Source organism: Cupressus sempervirens, chromosome 10 (assembly GCF_028749045.1).
Source record: "Cupressus sempervirens isolate cs-2001-9-10 chromosome 10, ASM2874904v1, whole genome shotgun sequence".
Lineage (NCBI taxonomy): Eukaryota > Viridiplantae > Streptophyta > Pinopsida > Cupressales > Cupressaceae > Cupressus > Cupressus sempervirens.
The window spans coordinates 924,070,903-924,096,738 of record NC_143127.1 but is presented as its reverse complement, the minus strand read 5'-3'; the positions used below and the strand labels follow the sequence as shown (position 1 = coordinate 924,096,738).

At 33.8% G+C, this 25,836-nt stretch overlaps 1 pseudogene; it reads right to left on the bottom strand.

The window, feature by feature from the left end:
* LOC149537030 (deoxyribodipyrimidine photo-lyase pseudogene) overlaps window positions 1–14,167 on the bottom strand; it is a 62,542-nt pseudogene extending 48,375 nt beyond the window's left edge.
* Between the last annotated feature and the right edge of the window lie 11,669 nt (window positions 14,168–25,836).

Here is a 25,836-nt window from a genome sequence, read left to right as displayed (position 1 = left end):
TCCATGTAGAAAAGATATCTCTGTTTAGCTTGGGTACCTCTCTGTTTGACATTCTAATCTTTATTCTTTTAGTACCTTAAACTAATCCTCTTAAGTAACCTCACTTTGATACCAATTGTTACAATTCCTTTAGAATAACTGAGAGAGGGGGGAGGGGGCCTGAATTAGTTATTCAAGGTCTAGATGTACAAAATAAAACTTTTCACTATTTAGTGAACCCTTCAAACTTTCTTAACCATGCATGCATTCACTATGTGTTAACCAAAGCTAATATGTTACCATTAAACTAACATGTAGAAATGTAAATCATAAGACACACCATATTCAGCAGTACACTTGACACAATGATTTAACGTGGAAACCCAATTTGGGAAAAAACACAAGTAACATGCTACTAATTTTTCACTCTTCTGAAGGGATGCCCTATTAAAGGCGAACCCTATTAAATGTTACAACACACACTATTATATGTAGCCCAGTTAAGGGATCTCAATTACCCTGTTAAATGTGAGCCTTCTTAGAGGACTTTAGGCCATTCACTTGGAATGCCACCCTATTAAAGGATTTTACAATGACTGTTAAGTCAACCTTTCTCTAAAGTATTTACCCTAATCTGATACAATTGTTAGAAAGTAATAGTAGAGCTTTGATCTGATACAACTTACAACCATACTTGTACATTACAGATCACTATTCAGTCCTCATTTCTTCTTGACTTCCAATCTTTGCAATTTTGAAAACTTGTTCACCCTTCAAGCATTCATTTTCTTCTAGCCTTCTTGCTTAGCTTCTCATTGCAAACTTCTTCTCTTGACTCACTTAATGAAGCAGACCCTCTTCCTTCACCTTGTCATATGTTTGCATCTAAAAACTTCTGACCTCCAACAAAGTTTGCTTCATGACCAGACATCCCTACATATAGGTTTTTTGATGGATTAGGTAGGATATAATGTGTCTACCCCATATCTTGTCTTCTCTAGAAAATTCTTCTAGAATGCATTAAAATTTTCCTTCAAAATGGTTTACATAAGATTCAATGACTCTAGCTCATCAATCTTATCTTTCTACCGATTTACAAGTTCCAAGAAAATAAACTTGTCAGCTTTTATTTGGTGATTCTTTGATCTTTTTCATAATGTAATAGCTCAAAATTATTAAATTATTGATTCTTGGCACATATTGTGTTACTCAGTATCAACTAAATTTATTGGTGCTCAACACATACTAAAAATCACTCAGCATCAACTACCTTGCTTAGCACCTACTAACTTTCTTGGCATCCACTAGTTTGCTCGACATCCACTAGAAATTTCTTTCACTTGGCTCCAACTAATTTTTTGCTCGGCTTCCACTAACTTTGACCAACCTTTTTCATCTGAACTTTCTAACTATAACCAATCATTTTGTAACCACAAGTAGATTATCAATATATTATATTATCATTGTCTTAACTGATTCTTGCACTTCAATACATAATCATAACTCAACCTTTCCTCTAGGCACTTTTGTTACATCTTGTATATCAAATCCTCCTCCTCAATCAACTAAGTGATAGTGCTTGAAATATATAAGTAATTTCCTTACTAGCATGGGGCTTGTTTAACATCAGTGACAAAACAATGATTGAAAATGCATAGCCTTCTTTCAAAATTTTCTTACCCAAGTGATCTTTTCAATCATATATCAACACTTCAAAAGATGGGAAGTATACTTACATACTTCTTCTCTGATAGATAGGGATTAGTAATAATAAGTTAGTCTAATCAAGTCCCTTAAATTTATTGGTTTGACAACCCATTTTTCTCTTTCACTTTAAGTCCATCTCTTCAACTCCTAAATGCTAATTTAGTTGTGTAACTATTTTCCCAATAATATTGGGTGTTCTCATTAGGTTTTACCTTTAGGAACATAGTTTGACACTTGATTCTAAGCTTGTCTCTATCATTTCCTTAGCGAAAATAACCTTAATTTTTTTTCTAAGGCTTTCTCTCTTTCTAGAAATAGGTTTTATCTTCTATAATATTCGACACTTATTTGTTACCTCTAGGAAAATGGTATTCAATTGCCTTATAATATCTTCTCAATCATATTGAAACAAAAAAAATTTGTCAACAGGTTCAGTACATTTCCACAAGGGAGCACCATTCTACACATAATTATATAATAAACAATCTTCACACTAGAAGATCACATCAATCCAAGTATCTGGGTCTTCAATCCTCTCATACATTCTTCTTCTTCTTTTTCAAGTTTTCTTGGAAAACTACACTATCCATCACCTAAGGATTATCTTTCACAATTATCTTTAGTGTTATTTTGGAGTTCAAGCTATTTTGTCAATATTTATGATAACATACAAAGAAGAATTATATCATCAAGTTATATGGTGGTACATAATCCTTAGTTTCAATTCATATTTGAGGATAATTCATAAACATGGGTTTGACTAAGGAAAACCCCTTTAAATAACATTCTTCCCCATTTTAGGTGTGTAAAAATAAGATACATACCCATTTGATTATATCTAGGAAGAATATGTATAATAACAAGAACTATGAAATTTTTAGCTCAAAATATTGGGTGCATATCACCAAACTCAATGTGTACCTAGGGACACATTATCTAAACAAATGTGTACATGGGGACATGTTGTAATGCATACCCCTAGGTGACTTTTATGATTGTATTGTTAGATTCTTTTAAGCCTTTTTTAAAAAATGTTTATGATTATCAGTACTTGGTTACAAGATTAGATCAAATGTATTTCATACTAAGTTTATATATGTGATGAGTTACTAAGTTATTTCATGTGTTCAAGATTATTTTTGATGATGATACATGTATGTTCATTTAGAGATTTTTGGTTATTTAATGATGTTATTAGATGAATTATTTATATGTAGTTTCTATGGTTACTTACCCATACTTGTATCTATATGGTTTATGCATATGTTTTACATTATGATTGACATTTTTGATGTTGTTGAGGGAGGGAGTCATAGTCACCTACTAGTCAAGATCTACACGATGTACTACTCCTTACCATTGCCTATTTAGTTTAGAATATATGAGCATGTACATGCATGGATTTTATGTAGATTGTAGGTACTAGGTATCGACTTCCCTAAATCACCAGGCTGAGCATACCCTATCACAGTATCTCAATGGTATAAGTGGCGAGATAATTCTTGAGTCCAAATCCTAACCTAAGCCATTTGTTCTAGAAAGTAGGACAAGTATCTGAGTTCCAAATTGACAAGTGACATGAATTCATGATTTTGACCCTAGAGTTTGACTTTGTTCTTTGTTTTTAGTTGAGTTGTCATATTTAGTCTCGTGGGTCTGTTCTGATTTGCAATTATAATTAAATCATATTAAAAGATAATTTAATCAATTAATTTAATGAAAGTTTTATAAAGAAAATTTAATATTTGATTAAATTTAATTAATTGAGAAATTAATTAAATAAAGGAATTAAACTTAAAAGATTTTCTTAAAGTTCTAATTTTGGCATTTTATATTTATTTAATCGAGTAATAATTTATTTAGCAATTTTATTTTAATAATAAACTCTAACTAATATTATTAGTTAAGTTAATAAATAGTATATTAAAAGTGTCACATGATTTTATAAGAGATAGAAAGAATTAATTTAATAAATTTTATTTTAATTAAATTGCAAAATGTGGTGCATGAAATTAAAATTTAATAAAGTAATTATAAATAGGCGTTTTTGTGTGATTGCAAAATCAAATCCTTGATTTAGGGAAAAAACTCTTTAACGAGAAATTAGAGTTCATTTCTCCAAAGACATATTTTGGAGGAGCCTATTTCTAAAAAGAGGATTTTTAAAGGAAAAGAAAATTCTTGCATATTTTGTGCATTTTGTTTTAGCATCAAATCTAGGTAGGATCTTGTGGCTTTGTCCAGTAGTTGCTTATTCTTGATTTCTTAGTCTTCTCCATGTTTAAGAATCTATTTTCAGAATTCAAATAGGTTGAAACCCTTGTATCTAATTTTATCATTCTTCATTTGAGAAACCTATGTATATGAATTGAGAATTTGAAACCCTTGTTGTGATCCTATTGTTTTTTATTTCCAAATCATCTATAAACAAATGAAGATTGAAACCCTTGTGTTTGAATTTGATTGTTCTTTGTTCGAGAAACCTTTGTAAACAAATTTGATGATTTGAAACCTTTGTGTGTGAATTTGGCTATTCATCATTTTCAAAACATTCAGTATACGAATTGGAAATTAGTAAACCTTGTTTGTTAATTTGAGATTAGAAACCATTGTTTGTTTTAATTTAGATTATTCATAATGGAATTATTACAATCATGACATGGGTTTTGAAAAGAAAACCTATTTTGTTTTATAGGTTTTGATTGTTTGATCTAGGTTTCTATACCAGGTTATATATATATATAATTACATATTAATTTGTAAATACTATATAATTATATTATTAAATACTAAAATTAATTAATTGAGGAGTGTTTTATAGTTTTGTTTGTCACGTGATATTTAAAAATAAATAAATATTTATGTTTAGGTGGGTGGAGGCCTCCAAACCCCCTTCCCCCTTTCTCCCTTTTGTTTTTCCACTATTGGTGGCGATGTATTGCTACAACAATTGTAGGGGCTACTGACGTACTAGTACTCTATTGTGGCAATTTATATAAATAGGTCGGTGGTAAATGTATTTTGTTTTTTTCCATTCTTTTAAGATTTTTTTTTATTATATAGTTTTTCATGTATTTTTAAAATTGATTGAAATTTTATTAATAAATGTTTTAGTATACATTTGTAAATGGTTATATTAATTAGTGTAAGTAACAAATGTCTTAATTGTTAATAATTAATTGAATTATTATTAGACTTAAGGTTTAATAATATTAATTAATTATTTTTATTATGAAGTTTGATTATATGTTGGTCTTAAATGATGAGTTTGGGGATGGTTGTTTGTTTTAGACCAATAGGATTATTATTCCAATTATTTATTTTAAATCTAATGATGATTGAATTAAATGATTATTGCTTTGTGAAATGGGAAAATTGCTAAATTTAGGTTTTGGTTGATAGTCCAATATCATATTTAAATTGATTTTTAAATAAGATTTTTCAATCTATTATTCTTGTGAGCTCAGAAACATTAGTGAACCTACACTAGGGATATTTTATTATTCAAAAAACCCGAGTAGTTAACATATTTTGAAAAGATGAAAACTATAACCTATTTATTTATAAAATCTTGGATTCTGATAACGAGTCACACTAGAAAAACTATGTTTAAACAACATGTTATGATTTTTTGAGTGTTGAGACTTGTGTCAACTTGAGAACTTTAGTGAATCTGTATTACCTGAAAGCAAAAATGAAATCTTGTAAACCTTTAGTGAAAATTGAACTATCATGTTTTCAAAACCTAATGGATTATGAAAGTTACTTTTGTATGTACTCTTGATGATGTGTGGTTTATTGTTGTTGGGTTTTGGTTGACTTAGTGTTTGACCAATCAGGTTGTATTACCAGAGGCTTGAGAATTTCATTCTATGATGATGTTATGTATCCAATCTTTTATATCTGGCCATTGTGATGTAGTCACATGTCTTCCTTGATGAGTTTGATCTATTGGTTGCTATTGCCTCTAGTTTCTGTTGTGTGGAACTCAATTGAATGGTGTGACTTTTATGGTGTAACCTTTAAGTCTTCAATTAGCTTTCTTTGGATAGCTTCTCAGTTGCTTTTATAGAACTAAGGTGATTATGTGATATTTTTTTTTTGGTGATGTCATTGTGATTTCATAGTTTGGAATATGTGTACTTGATTTTTGATCAGTCTTTTTAGGATGATTGTATTGGTAAAACTTGTGATTTTGATTAGGGATATTTCAATACTTTCAAATTACTTGTTTAAGAACTGATGTGTGTTTTATGATCGTATAAGACCTTCTACTTTTGCTAAGCTTACGGTAGGTTATCTGTATTTCATATTGGGAAGTGGCTTGCAATGGAGGTTGGATCCCTAAAGAAGTTACTTGTGTAACTCATTGTAGGTTGCTTTAATAAGTGATAGCATTTTATTAAATGGGTTTAAAATGAATTAATAAGATATTGGTACCACATAAAGACACTAGGGAGAAAAGTCTAGCGAAGCTACTAGGGTGACCTTAGAGTTGGCTCATGCAATCACACTTTCCCACTTGCATAGTAGATTTCCTACATGTTTGTGTTTCCTCTGGGATTTAGATGATACTTGTGTCTTGGTAACCTTTGAGATAGTTTTGTTTTAGGTGTTTCCTTGACCTAAATGTTTTTTTTTACTTTTGTTTTGTTATCTTGTTTGGGACTTGAGTTTATCTCCTCAGTGCAGTGGGAGTGAAATTTATTAACTTTTAGTGGCCTTTCTAATATATCGATTAAATTACCTAATAATCCCTATTTTATTTCAATTACATTATTTAGAGAAGGAAAATCCTTGTTCCTATTTAGATCTTGGGCTACCACTTAAGCTTATTGGGGCTTCCTTCCTTCCTAATGTGTCATTCATAAAATTAGATGCAATTTCTTATCAACGTATTAATTTCTGTCCATTTCATATTGAAAACAAAATAGCTAAATCATGAATCAATGTTAAATTATTACATAAGATGTTAGTTAGTAGCTAACATTTTACTTATGCAGGTGACATGTCAAACTTAAATAAAAATGTTTACACTATAAATCCATATTCAACTATTATGTTGAATCAGTAAGAAGATTACATATAATCTTCTTCTATACTTCAATTTATTTCACAATTCTATAAATATTCTTAATTATTTTAGATAAATAATTGACATAGTCTAAATTACTAAATCCTTCATTTTACTTCTAGTTATAAGACTTAAACAATAATGAACTTACCAATGTTTATACAATGTTAACAATAAAAGAATGGTAACCCTATTCTATGTTGAATCATGACTAATATTTATTAAAGAATTATTTTTTATCTTGTAACACTTAAGATACATTTTATATAAAGTTTGGTTTAGGAGACATGAAAGGTATATCACTCTATCCTTTGTGATAAGTTCAAAAGAATTATCCATCATATTTCTACACAATTTAACAATGAGAAATTCAAGTATTTATTAATATTCTATCATGTTAAAAACATTTCAGAACTTATCTCCCTATTATCACTACTAAGGTTGAATTCTCATATGAAACTTCAATTTTCAAATGTATTTGATTTCTAACATCTCATACTCTTTCTATAATACCCTCTAACATAAAAAAAATAGACAAAATTTTCAGAAAGTGTAATCTAAATAATATCTTTAAATATTCATTAAACATTATTATCTAAAAGAATAACAAAAACTTCTCAATATTATAAATAAATTTTTTTTTATCATTATAATATAGACAATTATACTATATTATACTTTTCAAAATTAATATCTTTTAAAATGAATATTCATACTTACATGAATGAAATATCCATAACAACAAAAGAAGCATTGTATATGATGGAATTTAGATGCCATTAATATAATTACAATTTGCTTATTCTTAAAAGAAAATATCATTTCACTTATTTACATCTATGCTTATAATAAATAATATATTTAAATCCTCTATTACTCTATTTCATTTGTCTATCTGGAAAGCTTGCGAACTTGTGAGGGGTTTCATCTATAATTCCAACTTTGCTAGTAATAACTCTATTCATGGTGAGCGTTCTATATGGTGGAATCTGCATCATAATGGTAAGCCTCTTGCCATGACTCAAGGTTGTTCTGCGAAATTTTGGAACAACCTTGGCATCCAAAGCTTTATTGACATTTTGGAGAATGATAACCTTGTTAGTTGGCAGGATATTAGAATCAAGTTCGATCTTCCTATCTCCCATAAACGTACGTATAATATGGTTGTCAATGCCTGCCACACTCTTAATCTTCCTTGCAGGTGTGATGTGGACTCTCATAGATTTCTAAATTTCCGTTGGGATGATGGATCTCTCCTACATAAAACTAAAGCTAAAGATATATATAAGGTTCTCAATAATGACAACTCTGTTATTTCTCACCTTAATACTACTTGGTATATGAACTTGAACTCTCTTGAATGGCAAAAAATTCTTGACAGATTTTGGAAATCGCATATTACCCCCAAAATCTTAAATTTTAAATGGCAACTTCTTCTCGATAGACTTCCTATTAAAAATCATGTTGGTGATGCTGAACTTTGTACTATTTGTAGGGTTCCTAAAAATTTAAGGCATATATTTTTTACTTGTCAATTTGCTAGGATTATATGTAAGTTTTTTGAAATTTCTATAGCTGATCATGTTCCTGTTTTAGGCACCATTCTTGGCAACTTATTTGGTCTTAAAAAGGATGCTAATTTTTTCTGGAATATTCTATCCTCTCACATTCTTTGGTTTATTTGGAAATGTAGAAATGAGGAAAAATTTCAATATATTGGTAGATCCCTTACTTTGTTTCATTTGAAATTCATCTATTTTAAGATTGTCTCGCAGATTTGTTGCATTATGAAGCTCGAGATGGACAAGCTAAAAAGATTCCTCCATGATGGGCTCACTACTATGTTCATTTATGAGATGAGGCATGGGTTGGAATTGGCTAGCATTCTTGATAACCAGACTGCTTTTGGAAAAGCTCTTAAGGAGTTGCTCAAGGAAATACATGCGAACAGAGGCTCCTTTTTTGATAGACATGACTCCTTTGCTCAACTTCTCGAGCGGAAGAAAGTCGTGTGGATGGAAGGAGAGCTAGGATGGACAGCTTGGTTCGATGATCATGATGATGTTTTGGAATAGCTTATTTGTCTCCTCTTTTTGTAATCTTGTTACCATTGCTACTTAATGTGTTAGTTGGCTTATTTAGGCTGATTGTTGGACATTGATCTTGGTGGTTGAGGCTCGCCTCCCCCCCTCTTTTGATATTGTACCTCTTTTTGTTCTCTCGATTATTTAATTAAAAAAAAAACACATATTTTTTAATAAAATAACTACATATCGTTTATCATTCCTCAAATTCAATTTTTCTAATTAGAATATACTATTTGACTTATCTACGAGCAGAATCAGTCAATACTTGATAGAGCTTAGAGGTAGTAGGATTTAGTTAGCGTATCTACTGCACACATCGTGAAAGAAAGGCAAGGCATACGGAGTATTTAGCGAGGAATCTTGTGAAGGTATGATGGACTTAATAGAGGTTGTCCCAGTATGATAAGACTATCGTATATTAGAGTAATGAGGTTGTCTCTGGTTCGAATACTGGTTCAGATACCTAAAATTTGAAAATTTGGACAGATCATTACGAACAATGTGTCTGTTGCATGCTATAGCGAACTTCTCAAAAGATCTGCAAGGCTTGGTACATGGATAATCTATATAAAATAGGTGGAAGAAATGCATTTAATATGTAGTGGAAACTAACACATTCCCTACTGGTGTAACGAAATAAAACACTACAAAAAATTAATCGAAGACCCAACTGGTAAAATGATTAATAGAAACTATCGATCATGTTACGAAGAACTTAAAATATACAAACATGTGGAGACTATATCGTCTTGCATAACCACCAGACGGTGGGGGACCACCATAAGGTCCATAAGCACCATATGATTGGGGAGCACCGTAAGGTTGACTCATATTCAGAGCACTTGCTCAACAACTTCAAGACGCAAAAATGAACAAGAATGGATGCTGAATATAGGCTTACATAACCTGTATTCCTTTCCCAAACAAAATTACCAAAAGGCTCACTTGACAGCAACAGAGCATCAAAATGTACACCAATTTGTTAGTGCCAGAGAATAAAAATATAGACGCAAATGAGGGAAAAGCTGATTTGTCACTACTAGAGCATCAGAATACAGAGCCGAAAGAGAAATGGCATGACGTAAGTGACTATCTAGTATGAATGACGTCAATGGCTATCTAGTATGAATGATGGTTATGTCAATGGCTATCCGGGAAGAATCAGGATTATGTGGGCTTTATCTAGAAGCAACTTATGTTGCCAATCCATAGCTAACATAGTTACCCTAGACTCGCACTCTAGATCAAAGTGCAGTTAAGTTCACCTCCGAACTAGGAAGGGGTCGATAGATATGAACACTGACTACGGGGCCAACAGAATCCGCCCACTTCTGTGCATGCGTATCCTATGCTCATAGCCAATAAGAGAGGTAGATTCCAATAAATGATGTGACTGTCTCGATTTGAAGATTTAACTAGTGCTGCCAAAGAATAAAGATAGCTTAATTTTCTGTTGTTACATTTATACCAAAGAGCAAACAATCTACAAATTTTTGAAGTATATAGGTGGCAGAGAGGGGCTGATCCTTGAGTAGAAAAAGGCTGAGAAATCAGCTGAAGGTCACCTCCCTATCATCTAACCAACACCAGTTTTATACTTTTAAAAACTAATATAATCTATAACAGCCATAACAACATCAGTTCTACTAGGATCAAGCAGATAAACAACAAAAGTATTCTAGTAGTAAAACAACATACTACTACTAACGGTCCAGAAATTAAACTTATACAAATAACAAAAAGCTCCATAGTGCATCAAGTTTAGATTAACCGATATCATTATAGCTAAAAGAAAAACAACCAACAGGGCTAACTGCCCTCCTTCAAGTAATTACTTCCTCAACATCCTTCGCCTTAGCTCCATCGCTGTCCATAGTTAACACCTCCTCCTTGACAAGTTTGTCTAGGACAGTGTTCATTCAGTCCTTTGTCAGGAAGCCATTTATCGAGTGGGAAGTCTGTTGAGTTGTAGTTATGCACGATAATTAATGACATTAATCCTTTCAAACTCCTCTCTTGAAAAGTTGATCTGGGATCAACTCCAAGGTTCCAGGTGATCTTGTGCCCTATTGGGTTCTGCTCAATTGAAGATAAATGTGAGTGTTCATGAGGAGGCCTTTGTCGGTTTGTTAAACAATTTGGAAAAGATTTTAAATTGGCTAGTTGTTTCAAAATAACAACCGTACAAAAAAAATATATATATTTTGTATTTTTCTAGTTTTATGATGAATGCAATCTAACTATGTAACTATATGAATTCCTAGCTTAACCAAGTATTTGTAAAAGCAAATAAGAAAGATAGGTTAATAAGAAGTTTAACCAAATAATATGAAAAATAAAATCCTAATGGACGTAAGCCATGAAAACAACGTGTTTGTGAGTTAAGCCTTTGAAAAGATCAGTGGTTAACCAATGAAAATAGGATCAACACTTCCTTAATTCCACTGTTGCAATCATTGATGAGAATTCAATAACCATAAGATGTTTGACTTTTCATCAACTTCCAAGGCCATGGAAAATGTGCCCATGCAAGATGAAAAGCTATGTAGGAATAATATTGTGATCTCTTTTTCAACTAAGTATGTCAGCAAAATTTGTAGACCTGTAATAAACACCAAAATTAAAAGATCACACAACCAAAACAATAGAACAAAAATATTAGCTGAATTACATTCCATAAACATACATTCAGAAAATATAACACGCTTAGGCAAGAATCACTACACTCTAAATGCAAGCACCAACACCATATATTATTGCATCAAAATAATGGCAGCCTGGAATACATATTACATTCCTAAATTTATAAGAAATTCTCTTCTCAACATGAGAGATATCTTTATGCAAACATATGCTTCTAAACTAATAAAATAAATCTATTTATTTACAAACTAACTATCTAACTAGTGTTAAGTAGGATTTCATCCATATTTACATCATTTAACAAATGCATGAGCCTTTACATGTCTTAAAACAAAGAAAGTGTGAAAAAATAAGAAGAAGAAATCTTTTAGATGATGTAAGAGTCTAGAAGTGCCAAAAATAGAAGTTTCATCTTCACTAGGTGTCTATACGAGTTAAACTATCATCAGAATACATTTCCAATGCATGGAAAGCTCTAAATTTAGAAGTAGCAATTAACTATTGGTCCAACTCTTAATTATTCAAAACTTCTGGCAAACCTCTGAAAGAGTGCACTTGTGCACCTAGGACACCTACACACCTTAGAAGTAGGTGCAAAAAATGTAAAATTTCACCAAGTGTCAAAACTAAAATTCTGGCTTCTAGGTTTTGTCCCTCTTTATACTAGAGCTAGGTTTGGGCATTTGCCCTTCAATTTCTCGATGATCTTAGTGACTTGAGCTGCATCTGGAAAATCTAAGGCTTCATAATTATCCTTCACCTTTTTCCTATAGTTTCCCACCTCAATGCGAGTCTTTATAATATCTTTGAGTTTTACATCCAACTCTAAAAATGCTTTTTCTATCTTGAATGCTTGTCTGATGTCATTATCATTAGAAGCTTCCTCAAAGGTCATCTAGAACTACTTAACTTCTACCTCTACAGCTATTAACTGATCCCTGAAAAAATCTTCAAAAATGTCTAAATATGCATCACTATAATGCTTCTCTTCCTTCAAAATTCTTTTTTGGGTTTGATCCTTGAGATTGTGAATCTCCACATGTAATGTTTCAATTACTTTGTTGCCATCTGCAAGCATCTCTATCCAATCATCAATCTTAGTTAACTCTTCCATTCTATACACACCCATTAACATTCGATACCTTTGGCCTTTGATTTCCTGTAGTGCCTACAAGTCCTTGCCCTAGGTATGTACTTTGTCCATCAAACCAAAATCTTGATTCAAAATGGCCACTAGCCTATCTACATTATCCTACATATTATGTAGTAACTTGAGATTTCGCTATATAATTTGTACACCTTTCTCCTCAAAAATCTCTCACCATTACTGACAAGCTTTCAAAAATAGATCTAACTAGACTGTCCCCTTATCTCTTCTCTCCAATGGTATGTTCAAAATTTCTTTGGGATCTATAGGATCTAAGGGATGAACAACTTTGCTTAGATATTCTTTTAGGATCTCATTCTATCTCTAAAGTGTTATCAATTATGCCACATGTTGTTCTAATTGCCTAAATACTTCTTTAATTCCTATTATTACCATCAATTTAGTTGTATCCAACATAGGTTTCCCAAGCATGAACTCCTTGATTTAACAGTCTCTTGGAGTTAGTTCTTCAATATATGCATGCACAGGAGTGATAGCTACATGAGAAAATAAGTCCTAGTTCTGATCACTCAAGATAAAGGCTAGTGTCCATGGATCCTTTGGAGGTGACTTGGGTTTCATTAGAACTTTAATCAATTCTATCCTATACTCCTCCCAAATAGAGAATCACTCGCCCTTGTTTCTTGTGACTTCTTTCCTCAACCATCTTGGTACATGCTCTACCAGGGATTTACCTTTCAAAGAGGAAGGAGTTTTCTCATCTATGCTCTTCCCTTTATCCCTCTGCTCTAATGTCTTCTCCTTCTATGAAGGATCCACATTTAGAGCCTCTGTATCTATGAAATCCATAGTTCTCACCTTTATGTCTTGGGAACTTTTTTCAGGTTACTCACTTATTATCCCTTCCTCTAACACTTCATTGGCAGATGGTTTTTGTAGCTCTTCTTCTTTCTCTAGTTGAACTTGTTCTTCTTTAGTGTTTGGAGGAAGAGGGGTAGAAAATCCCTTATCTACACAAAATGTAACAAGAATGGGAGATGTTGGAGCTACTTCAGGTCCTTGTGGCTTGGGTGGCAATTGACTCCAATCCTCTAGTTGAGGTTGATTAGTTGGAATATTTTTTATCTTGTCTTCGACCAACTTAGTGTTGACAGACATGTAATCAAAATTTTGCTTCTAAAATACATTAGTGTCCTCACCCTCTTGCTCATTGATCCATTGTTGTAGCTCATTTTCTGATGTAGTAAACTAAATAGGTTGCTTAGGAATGGATGGAGGTGTAACTAGGGAGCTTCTTCTCCATTGTAACTTTGTAGCTCTTGAAAGATGAGTCCTTTGGTTCAAAGGAAGGTTATCCTCGTCATCCTCATAATCCTTTTCTTTTTCTCCCTTGGGGATAACTTCCAAGAGTAATGGGAAAGGAATCACTCTCCTAACCACCTTTTACCTCCTCTTGATCAGAGTCTTAATCTTTCTTCTCTTAATAGCATATGGGGAGGCTTGTACCTCTTGTTGAGGTGGAGACACCTCTTGTACTTCCATCTTAGCTCCTCCTTTCTCTTCCTCCATTGCTGGCACTTGAGGATTGTCCTAGGTCTATGTAGCTTCAATATTTTTTGACCCTTGCAAATTTTCTTCCCTGGGTTGTGAAGGTGCTTGAGTTTCTCTCTCTTCTAGCTTGGCTTATTGAGGAGCAATCCTCTTCCTCTTTCCTTTACCTTTTTGAGCCCTATAATATCCAACTTGTCTATCAAGTTGGTACATTGATTTTAGTTTGACAGGGGATTGAGTTGTAAATGTAGACATTATAACCTTTAGCTAGGTGGGCTTGAGCATGGAAGACCAATGCTTGAGGAATAAGATCCAACTTGGAAGTGTAGACACCTAAATTTGATTACACTATTTTAGTAATCCTATTTAGTTATCTAAAAAGGCATTATTAATTAAATTTCTATTTAATTAATCCTTTGTCATCCCCTAGTTGATTAATTTAATTAATCATCTATAGTCCTAATTGATAAATCAAATAATCTATTATTTATCAATTAAATCCTATTCTTCTATCTAATTCCAAAAATCCCCATTTATTAAATAAATCTATTTGATAAATGAAATCCTCAAATTCAAAAACCCCTAACCTATCTCTAATCCTCCATTTAGCCTAATCCACCCCATCCACCCATACTAACCAAGCTTAGCCACTAACTCACCCACCCTCATTAATGTCATCCACTTGCACATCTCTAACATCTCTAATCTAATCCTAAACCCAAGCCTAATCCACTCCCTAATGTTGTCACATTTCTTAAACAAGTTTAAGACTTTCCTAATCCAAACCAAAGTCTCCCCTCAAAAAACCCAACCACTAAGTCATGAGTGCTCTTACAAAACATAAAGACTCTTACAAGCCCACTCATGACTCTTACACCCATCTTCCACACTCTTCCCTCTTCCACACTCATTCCTCTTACATCCCTCTTACATACTCAACCCCACTCATCATGCCTTTAACCAACCCTTTACTCTACCCTCTCACGCTCATCCTCCTTGTGACAAGTGTCACCTTCCCATTGGTGCTAAACAAACACAATCCATGTGCTCTCCTTTGAGTGCATCCTAGTCCTCCTTAAGCCTTCATCCATCCTTGCATCTAAGCCCTCCATCCCTCTACCCCTTAGCCTATAAATTGAATCCCATCCCAAGCCATTTCATCAAAAATCTTTGAGCTAAAGTTACCATGCTATTTTGAGAACCAAAGCCATCAACCATACCCTTATAATGCCAAATTGAGAGCTCACAAAGCTACCAATTTGCCATTACCCATCTCCATTGAAGCAACTTTTGAGCATCTTGAGCATAAATCCACAGCAAAAGGACACATCTATAGAATCAAGAAAGCATGGAGTGCTTTTTCTTGTGAGGTTTGCACTTCTTGTTTTCTTCCTTTGTCTAAGCATATATGTGAATTTAGTTTTTGGTTTGTGAATGTTTACTTTATTTGTTAATGTTCTTTGCATACTAATTCTTGTTCTACAGGAAGGTCTTTTGATCCAATCCTTTTTCAATTAGATAATGTGCTTGGCCCTATGATTTATATTTGAGTTTTCTTCCTTATCAACCTCAGCATTCATGATAGGTCAATCACCAATCTTGTACCTATTAAATAATGGATTGAGAACATCCTTCGTATTTTGTTGCATAATATTCAAAGGGATCTTTAGTTTCAAGGAAATACTTGCCAAATAGAGATTCATCCTAAAATAATCCCTTATTTAAATATCATTATCATCTACTATCCTCATCTAGTGATCCTTGATTGCATCTTCATGCTAAAATGTCTTACCAACCACATATTGTACCCTTCTAATGTTATCAAAATAAGGGCGAGGAGATTATATTCCTCTAAGGGATATTGATCCCATTTAGGCTCAAAAGATAGAATATCTTATCTCTGGACCACACTAAATGGTCCTATCATAATAGGCCATACCCATGTTATTTTATGCTATTTCGTAACTATGTCATAAATAGACAAGAATTTTTGAGCGATCTCAAGTAGAATGAGTCAGTTACTTGGATACCTAGGGAGCTTCTTGGGATTGATCATTGAATCCACTACCCTTAAAATGTGAATGTTCAGAATTGGATGTAGTAGGCTCCAAACTTTGATATCATAGCCCTTACTTCCTTTGACATCCTCTTCGCATAATCCTACTCAATGAACTAGATTATTGCAAATATAAATGCATCATTCACTATTCTATGTTCCTTTCTATGCTCTAAAAGCTTCTTTTTCACCAAATAAGGAAATACAATATAGGGCCATGCATTTGCATCTTGCATGCTACCCTTTTTATAAAACCCTAGGTATTATATCTCCCTTGTAGCTAATAAGTATACCAAATATGATGGCATATAGAACTTTAAGTTATTCTTAACTATTGCTAGCTGCTCACCTAGGTTCTCACTAAGAATCGAAGCCCAATCAATTGGTATCTTTGTTGTCTTGATAGTCTCAATAAAGGGCACCATCCAAAAATTTAGGTGCTCTAATGCTAGCAACCCCATGAATCCACTCAAGAGTATGATATAATGTCCAATATCTTCTTTCATGTATCCTCTTGTCATGTCGACCTTTCCTGATCCATGCCTTACAGGAGTCTTCTCAATAAGGTACAATGACTAGATGATTTTGGAAGCTTCCTCTACATGTTCCCTGTACCATCTTTTCACTTGGTGATAGGTCAACCTCATCAATTGATATGCCCTCAAAAGATGGAACACCTTCTCTATGTTCTTGGGTCAAAGATCTAGGAGAATCTCTCCAGTTGTGCTCCTTACAACCCTTTCTTCAGAGACATAGTTCTCTACTAATGTCATGATGAACTTAGAAGATTGCACTGATACTAGATGTGATGTTGCGTTAGCAAGTCCCAATCAGATCAAAGAGGATATCATTGGGGATCTTTTGATGGGTTTATTGTACAATTTTAGGAATGTGCTCAAGTCTATGTGACCAAGTTTAGTGTCCTAAATCTCTGAATAATCATCTTGAAAATGTGATTTGGCCAAAATACCTTGAAACTTAAACACCATAGGTTTGGGAACCATCTTTGTAGAAAGGAAGGATGATTAAGAAGCCATTGAATCTACACAAAAATAATGTCTATTAGTGTAGAGTCATAGAAAAAATGATTAACCTAATACAAATATAAACAATACCTAGAAAACCTAATTGCTCAAAAACATCTAAAAGTCTAATTTGTAACCCTGATGCCAAAAGGAGGGTAGACCTAGAAAACCTCTAAGATGTACTAGGTATGCCTTAACCTAAACATAAGAGTGCATATTTGACACACCTTTGAGGTGAGCCAAATGCACACCTTGCTCAAGGTTGAGTTATAAAGGGTGGGCATTTGGCACACCTTTGAGGGTGTGCCAAGTGCGCACCATTTTCCTTTGTGAGGTTTTCTCCTTACTAAAGGTATGCAACAATGCACCTAAGTAGGTGCACTACTTTCAAAGTAATTTTCTTATAGTTTTTAAAGATTTTAACATTGTAAAAGGTGTGAAACTACACACTAAAATAGGTGCACAACTGACTTTAAGTATTTTAATGTTTCTTATGTGTGCAGGTAGGAGCAAATTGGTAGAGATGTGGAGCTTTTCACATGATGAGGTGTGGTGGTGTGCAAAGATGAGCTAGAAGAGGAAAAGATAAAGTGAAGGTGGAAGAGGGGTCTTAGTATTTTATAGAACTAGGGATCTAGGGCACCCCTTGGTGCTACATAGTTGTGCTATTGTGCATCACCAAGGGTGAAGCCTTCTCAATGTACTTGGTGCACTATTGCACCTAGGGAGGTGTGCTGGTGCACCATTTTTCTTCATAGAAAAGGACTTGACCTCTCAAATGATTTTTGGAATTTGATTTTTGAATGGGGATTTAGTTTGGGTCAAGAAACACTAGATAAAACTCTAAAAAGGACCTAGACCTAGGAATATGGATTTGGAAAGATAAAAAAATTAAGTAGGGCATCCCCATTTCTAGGAAAAATGGCACATGCATTGTGAAAACCACAACAAAGTTTCACCATCCTTGCATATGTCCTTCAAATCCTTGGTCACCTATAGAAAGTAAAGGGTGGTTGCCACTAAATGCATCACTTTAATAGAGAACTTAGCCATGGTTTCAAATCTTTGGCAAATATCAGTATGATTATTTGTCAAATGCTTCATTGACTATTCAAGCCTATCAAGTTGAGCCTTACAATGACTCTGGCCACGGCTATGTTTTCCTTCTTTTTCCCCCACTTTGGGAGTTTCCTTCATGGGGGAGGTAATGTCCTCACTACCACTTCTAGTCAGGGAAGGGTTAGCCTCTAGGGTATCATAAATATGGGAGGGGCAAGAAGGATTGGAGCTAGACTTCTTGCCAATATCCTAATGGGATTTCTTCCTCCTAGGGGGTCTACTGTCACTTTTAGTAGACTCTAAGATAAAGACCTATTTTAGAGGGGACTTAAGCTTCTCTGATTGGAAGCATTTGATAGTTCTGCAAGCACTCTATTTTGTCTTGCTAGTATCTATGTCAGAGTCAATGAGACTAATCATGACCTCAAGATTAGTGGTTTTCTTAATTTTTTTATGGCTAGCGCTAGAACCAGGGTCAAGAGAGACTAGGGGTTAGTAGTAGCTAGAAGGTTATCTAGGAGTGATAGGTTTGGGCAAGGTGATGGGTATAGAACTTACTCATGAAACCCTAGTGGATGAGGTAAAAGGTTTTCCCTCCTTTATCCTTGCCCTAAAGATACTATCATCTATATAATTCAATGAAAGGAATAGATAACATATTTAATCTAGATTTCTAAAATGGTTGAGTATGGAGAAATGGTAAAGACAAAGTAGTTGAAACTGATCCTCTAGGGTAATATATCTCATAATTTCATAGTAGATGACATCCTAGGGCTTACAAAGGTGTTCCCTGGAAAGCCCACTACGCATATGAACTGGTTCTCATTAAACTTGAACAATTTTTGTGTTTCATCATTCACACGAGATTGTTTACACTAGTTTGTGCCACCCATGGGAAACCCACCATCCTTAGAAATAAGATCCTCAATGATTTCAAAACTCATCCCTATTGATGGAAACCCTTCTATCATTCCATGAATTGAAGTACTACATAGAGATGTTTTCCTCATGTTTTATCATCCCTTCCACAAAATCTAATAAGTCACCCTTCCATAGATAAATAGTCATTGCTTCACTCTTGAAAATGTACTCCTCTCCCATAGGTTCAATACAATCACTAGTGCTCATATCACCAACCAACTCAACCACCAACTCTTCATATTTTTCCACTAACTCCTCTAAATTTTCTGACATCATCATGTTGCAAGTAAGGCAGTCTTCAAAAGTTGAATAAAATTTACTCAAGATACAAATGTAAGGATGGTAGAAAGCCATCATAAGTCCACAAGTTTTCCCAAAACCCAAAAAAACTCTTTCCATGGGACATGTTAATTGTCCCTTTCTTTCTATAATCACTCAATACTAGCTATAATTGTAGCAAGGTATGAGTGAGGTGTGATTATTATCTTTTCAAGTTATTTTTTTGAGTCTAATAAAATCCATTACCTTCATCCTTTTGCAGAAATAAATAATTTTTTGGAAAGGAAATCATAAAAGCATATGCACATATACTATTTCAAAATGTAAACTTTGTGAGGCCATTTTCTTTCCTACCAACATAGAAAATTGAATTCGTGCCACCTAATGTGATCATTCATATGGCTATGTTAGAAGTGCATTCACATTCCATCAATAATTTAGTTGATGATTGAATTAGGTTGATCTCCTTGCATTTAGTTAGCCTCATGATATTATGTCCTAATATAGCCAACTCATCCATTATGACATTACCTTCATAGTATATATGATCCACCTAGATTGCCTAGTATTCCTCCATCAACTTATAAATTTCCTCAATTATCACCTTGATTGCCCAACTACTCTATTTGTCCCCTTTTGCAACTTTGATAATTAACATCGAACCTCGTCAACCAACAACCTATTAATTCCATGTTTCCTTACGAGTCTTGACCCCATAGAAGAGCTAAGGCTTTAGCTTCATTATTTGAGCCACCTCCATAGTTTCTAGAATACACCATAACCATTTCCCCTATAGAATTGTGTAAATCACCCCCAGTAGTAGAACTTCCCATCATGGTTGAGCCATCAAAATTAAGATTAAACCATGTCTCAGGGGTCATGGTCCACACTATATTCTTCCTAGACAAAGATTCAGAGTTATCAAATTGTACCATAATTTGGCCCACTCCCTAGGCTAAAGCCCACTACATATCAAGTCTACCATGGGGGTCCGGTGGGGTTTCCATAGCCAAATTACACTACATTCCTTTAAGAATCTATTAACCTGTTGGACCAACCCCAAAATGGTAGTAGTTTTATCTCTGAATATTATGTTATTATATTCCTTCCAGATTTCCCATGAAACATAAGGAGAAGTTATTAACAATAAGTGATTTAGATAAGGATGGGAATATGGGCCATTCCACTAAACAAATTGTTGAAAAATTCCATTAGCATAGTGTTGGTTTCCCTATAACACAAGTACCCCCCTCTACACCTATGAGGAAAAATGATGGTGAATAAGAAGGTGTGGTATAGACTTTGTGTCCTAAAAATAAAGGATACAGTAGTTTGCAAGCTAATATCCTCTCATTTGGAGATTATCCATAGTAACGATAGACCCATGTAAAGTCATCCACCAGAATATTTTTTATCTTTGGAAAAATCCATAAGTGCAAAACCTTTCTGGAATCTTCCTGGGCCACCCCACCCCAAAGGCAACAAAGATTAGCTGACTTCACCATGAATTCCCTTGAGGAAGCAAGCTTACAAACCAAGGAGTCCTCAATTGGGATGAGGAGGATACTATAATTGTTTATTAGGATTTGAGGTTCTCTATCAAGACTCACCCCCATAGTAACCTGGTGCTAGATCCCAGTCCATCGACATTCCAGGGTGATATAGTTTTGGGTCATGGATCTATTAGCTCTGGTGTATATCTAATGTAAAGGAGTGAATCTAGTGTGCTTGAGTGGGTAATCTTGGAGCCATTGATCTTCCAAAAAATTAATGGTTTCATCATTGCCAACAATCCAATGACACCCCATCTTCGTAATTTTTTTTGGGTGTACATCATATTATTCCAAATTTTAAAGCCCTAGGGGAGAGCCTAGGTCCATACTGCATGATGAAACAACTCTCCTCCAACATACTTGGCCCTTGCACTATTTCACCAATTACCCACCAAATTCATCAAACTCCAAGAAACTTTAATTAGAAAGCCTTATTCATATGTCAAATCCTTCTAATATTTAAACCTCTAAGGTCCTTAGGATGATAGACTTTTTCCTAGCTAACCAAACTCCTACTAGTTTTTTCTTCAATGTTAGACCATAAGAAGTTCCCCATGTATTTTTTCAAGGATATCTTTGAATCTACCAAGGAGATTAAAAATGTAAAGGAAGTAAATTGGGATGTCCTATAGAGAAGTAGAGAGAAGTTGGATTTTCCTAGCACTACTTAGAATCTTTCCTTTCTAGCTTGCCAATATTCTCTAGAAGTGTTCAACAAGTCCATTCCAAAAGTTATTTGAGACTTCTTTAACTATGACAGGGAGACGAAGGTAACTGTCTAGGAGAAACACCTCCTAGTATTCCAAAATTTGAGTAATAGGTTACCTGTCAGGCTGGCAATAGTGTTGAAGAAATACACTTTTCTTTTCTAATTATTTATACATTGTTCAGAGGCCTCCACATACTCACTTAGGACAACTTTCCACTCCCTAGCTTCATGGATAGAGGAGATTCCAAACAAGAAGGTGTTATCCACAAATTGTTGAATAGCTTCTACAAGACACAAGGATGTGGGTCTAACACCTCTTAAACTACCAAATTTGTTCATGGAAACCAAATTTCTATCTAGGACCTTTGCCAAAATAATGAAAATATAGTGGGATAGGGGGGTCACCTTGCCACAACTCTAACAAGCACTAGAAACATGACAATATTAACAACTTTTTTGATAATTTTGATAACATTTTCACTAAAACCAATTTTAGAGAGAATAGAAATTAAAAATTCCCTCCTAACCTTATCATAAGATTTGGAAATATCCAATTTAAGAGCCATATGTGGGTTCTTGCTCCTATCCATAGAGTGGATAACCTTGTGTGTAGTTATGATCGCATCTAGAATCTACCTCCCAGGGATGAAACCATTGTAGGGACCAATAAACTTTTCAAGGAGGGGCTTTATTCAATTTACCATAATCTTGGCAAGGATTTTATAAATTGTGTTACAAAGGTTAATAGATCAAAAGTCTTCTAGATGACTAGGGTTATTAGTCTTTGGGACAAGAACAATGAAGGTTTGGATGATTTCCTTCAATAAATTTCCCATTCTAATGAATTCTTTAGTGGCATGGATCAAATCATAATTGACAATATCTTAGAATTCCTAAAAAAAATGTTGAGGGAAAACCATTAGGACCAGGGGCTTTGTATTGATTCATGATAAACACTACCTTTCTAAATTTCTCCTCCTTGACCTTAGCAGTCAAGTCCTCATTCATTTGGTTATTCACAACTAGATAAAAATATCCCAAAATATCATTTCGCTTGTTACTATTAACCTACATAATAGGGGGGCTATAGACCTCATTGAAATAGAGATTGACTTTACCTTCTGTCTCCATATCATTAATCTCCTGACTTTTATCATCCACAAACATTTTTATGGTGGTTTCTTTTCTTTTTTATGTTGACCTATGGGAAAATGCCATATTTCAGTCACCCTCCTCCAACTACTAAACTCTCAATCTTTGCTTCTAGAAAACATCCTCTTGATTCAAGACAATCTTCCATAAGTTTTGACACTCTGTCTCCTCCTGTTGTTGTTGAACATTAGTACTACCCTAAATAAGTTGGTTTTGGAGGAATTCCAACTTCTTCTTAGTTTATTTGTTCTCTTTGGAAATGTTCCCAAATGAGGCTTTGCTACCTATCCACACTTCTTTTTGGATTCATTCAAGTTTTCTGGTGATAAGAAACACGGTTGTTCCCTCAACTAGATCCTTCCACCACTACACAATACAATCTCTAAACTCAATGTGTGAGTACTTCATGATTTCATAACTAAAAGGCCTTTGTTTAGGAGGTTGATTCTTCAACCAAGAATATAGCAACATAAGTGATCCAAAATGGTTCTTGACTCTTCTTTAATGAAGAATGTTGAAGAATGTCCCAACCAAAAGAATTAAGGGCCCTATCAAGTCTACCCTAAATCAAAATTTTAACCAATCTATTGTTATACCTAGTGAATGCAAGACCCTGAAGATCAATATCAATCAAGTCATTCCATCCAAGAAATTCCTCTAGGGAAAAAGTAAAAACTTGTGTCACCCTTTTCGAAACCAATCTCTAACCTACTCAAGTGTCGAAAGACATTGTTAAAAACAACATCCAAAAGAGACCTAGATGGCTCTATCCATCAGAGATACTCCCCCATATAGGAAGCATCAAAATTTAGTCTAGAAAAACAATAGTGCTCTATTACACTAGATAGGTACACTCTTCCATCATCTACTCTGATGTGGGAAATGGGCATAACCTCTATCATACCTGGCAAATACTGAAAATTCTCTTTGGCAAGAGGCTTAGTGAAAATATTTGTAATTTTCTCTTTGGCGCTTATATAATCCAATCTAATTTAATTTTCTACAAGTTTTTTCTCAACATTTGATACTTGAAAGAAATGTTCTTAGTCTTAGAATGTAACATTAGATTCTTTGACATATTTAATGTACTTTTGTTGACACAATGTATGACAATAGGTTCACTGAATTCTATCCTTATTTCCTTCAGCATCTACTTCGTCCAAACAACTTGATTACAATTGTTTATTGCTGCAACATATTTTGCTTCTACTATACTTTGTGAGGTACAATCATACTTCTTTCTTAGCCAAGAGACCAATCTTCCTCCAAGAAAGAAGGCTCCACCTTTGATTTTCTTTCTATCATCCATACTGCCTACCCAATAAGCATTAGTATAAGCATATAAAGTGAAATCATTAGATCTATCATACCACAATTTAAAATTTGGTGTTCCTTTTAGTTATCTAGATATCCTTTTGATTGCTACATAATGGGCTTTTTTGGGGTTAGCTTGAAATTTTACAACAATTCCAACTACATTTTCTATATCTGGCCTTGTGTAAGTTAGATGTTGAAATCCTATGATCACAGATCTTTACTTCTTCTCAATAGTAGTTGTCTTGACCTTTGTAGATAACTTGTGTCTATTTATCATAGGTGTTCCAATGGGTTTACATGTTTCCAAACCAAACCATTTTAGTAGATCTTAAAAATACTTAGTTTGAGAAATAAAGATTCCTTCTTTGTTCTGCACAATTTGTAATCTTAGAAAATATTTCATTTCTGCTATCATGCTCATTTCAATTTCCTTCTTCATTTTTTCTTCAAACTTGTCACTTCCATCATCATTTCTTCCTAATATGATATCATCATAAAATATTACCAAAATCATCAATCCATCATCAATTTCTTTCCAATATAGATTACTATCTTCCATACCTATGCTATATCTAAGCTTTGTCAAATGCTTGTCCAACCTTCCATACTAAGTTCCAAGTGCTTGCTTCAAGCCATACAATGCTTTCTTCATTTTGCATACTATGTCCTTGTCATCTATTAAAGGACAACCTTTAGGCTATTATATGTATACCTCTTCTTCAAGTTCTTCATTTAGAAATTTTGACTTGACATCCATCTAATACACTTTGAATTTCTTATATGCTGCATATGCTAAGAATAAGCTTACTACTTCTATTCTTGTCACAAAAGCATAGGTTTTTTCATAGTCTATTCCTTCATGTTGTGAGTAACCTTTACATACTAATCTTTCTTTGTTCCTTACCAGTTCACCTTGTTCATTCATCTTGCTTCTAAATACCCATGTTGTTCCTATCAAATTCTTGTTTGATGGTCTAGGGACCAATTCTCATGTCTCATTGTTCACTGTCTAATTGAATTCTTATTTCATAGCTTGCTTCCAATAGTAATCTTTACATGCTTCATCCACATTTTTTCTTTCAACTTGAGATATCAAATATAGTTCTCAATTAATTTTTTTTCTTATCATCACATGTTTATCTCTACTTCTGATGATCTACTTGGGTGAATGATTGTTTGTGATATTCTTAACTAAAGTAGGAGTTGTTATCTCAACTCTTAGATCTGTTGAAGGTTTTAAGGTTTATTCTTGACTTAGCTCTCCTTCATTCTACAAGTTATTATTTTATATTAAGGTAAAAATAGGTTTTGAGGGGACTTGAAACCCCTTTACACCATAGACCCAAAAGATATTCAAAGAAAGCCCAAGCATCCCAGAGGGATGCAAACTAGAAGCATGCTACAACAGAAAAATATTATATGTCTAGTAGCACCAACAAAAAAACTAGAAAGAAACCAACATGAACTCTTAACCAGTAAGGGGACTAAGAATTCCATTTCACTTCCTTTAAGTGGGAGTATAAATTCATATCAAATTGAGAAAGGTTCTTTTTAGATCCTTTCTTAGTCATAGGTGTCCAACCCTCCTCAAACATCATAGCCTTAGACTACCAATT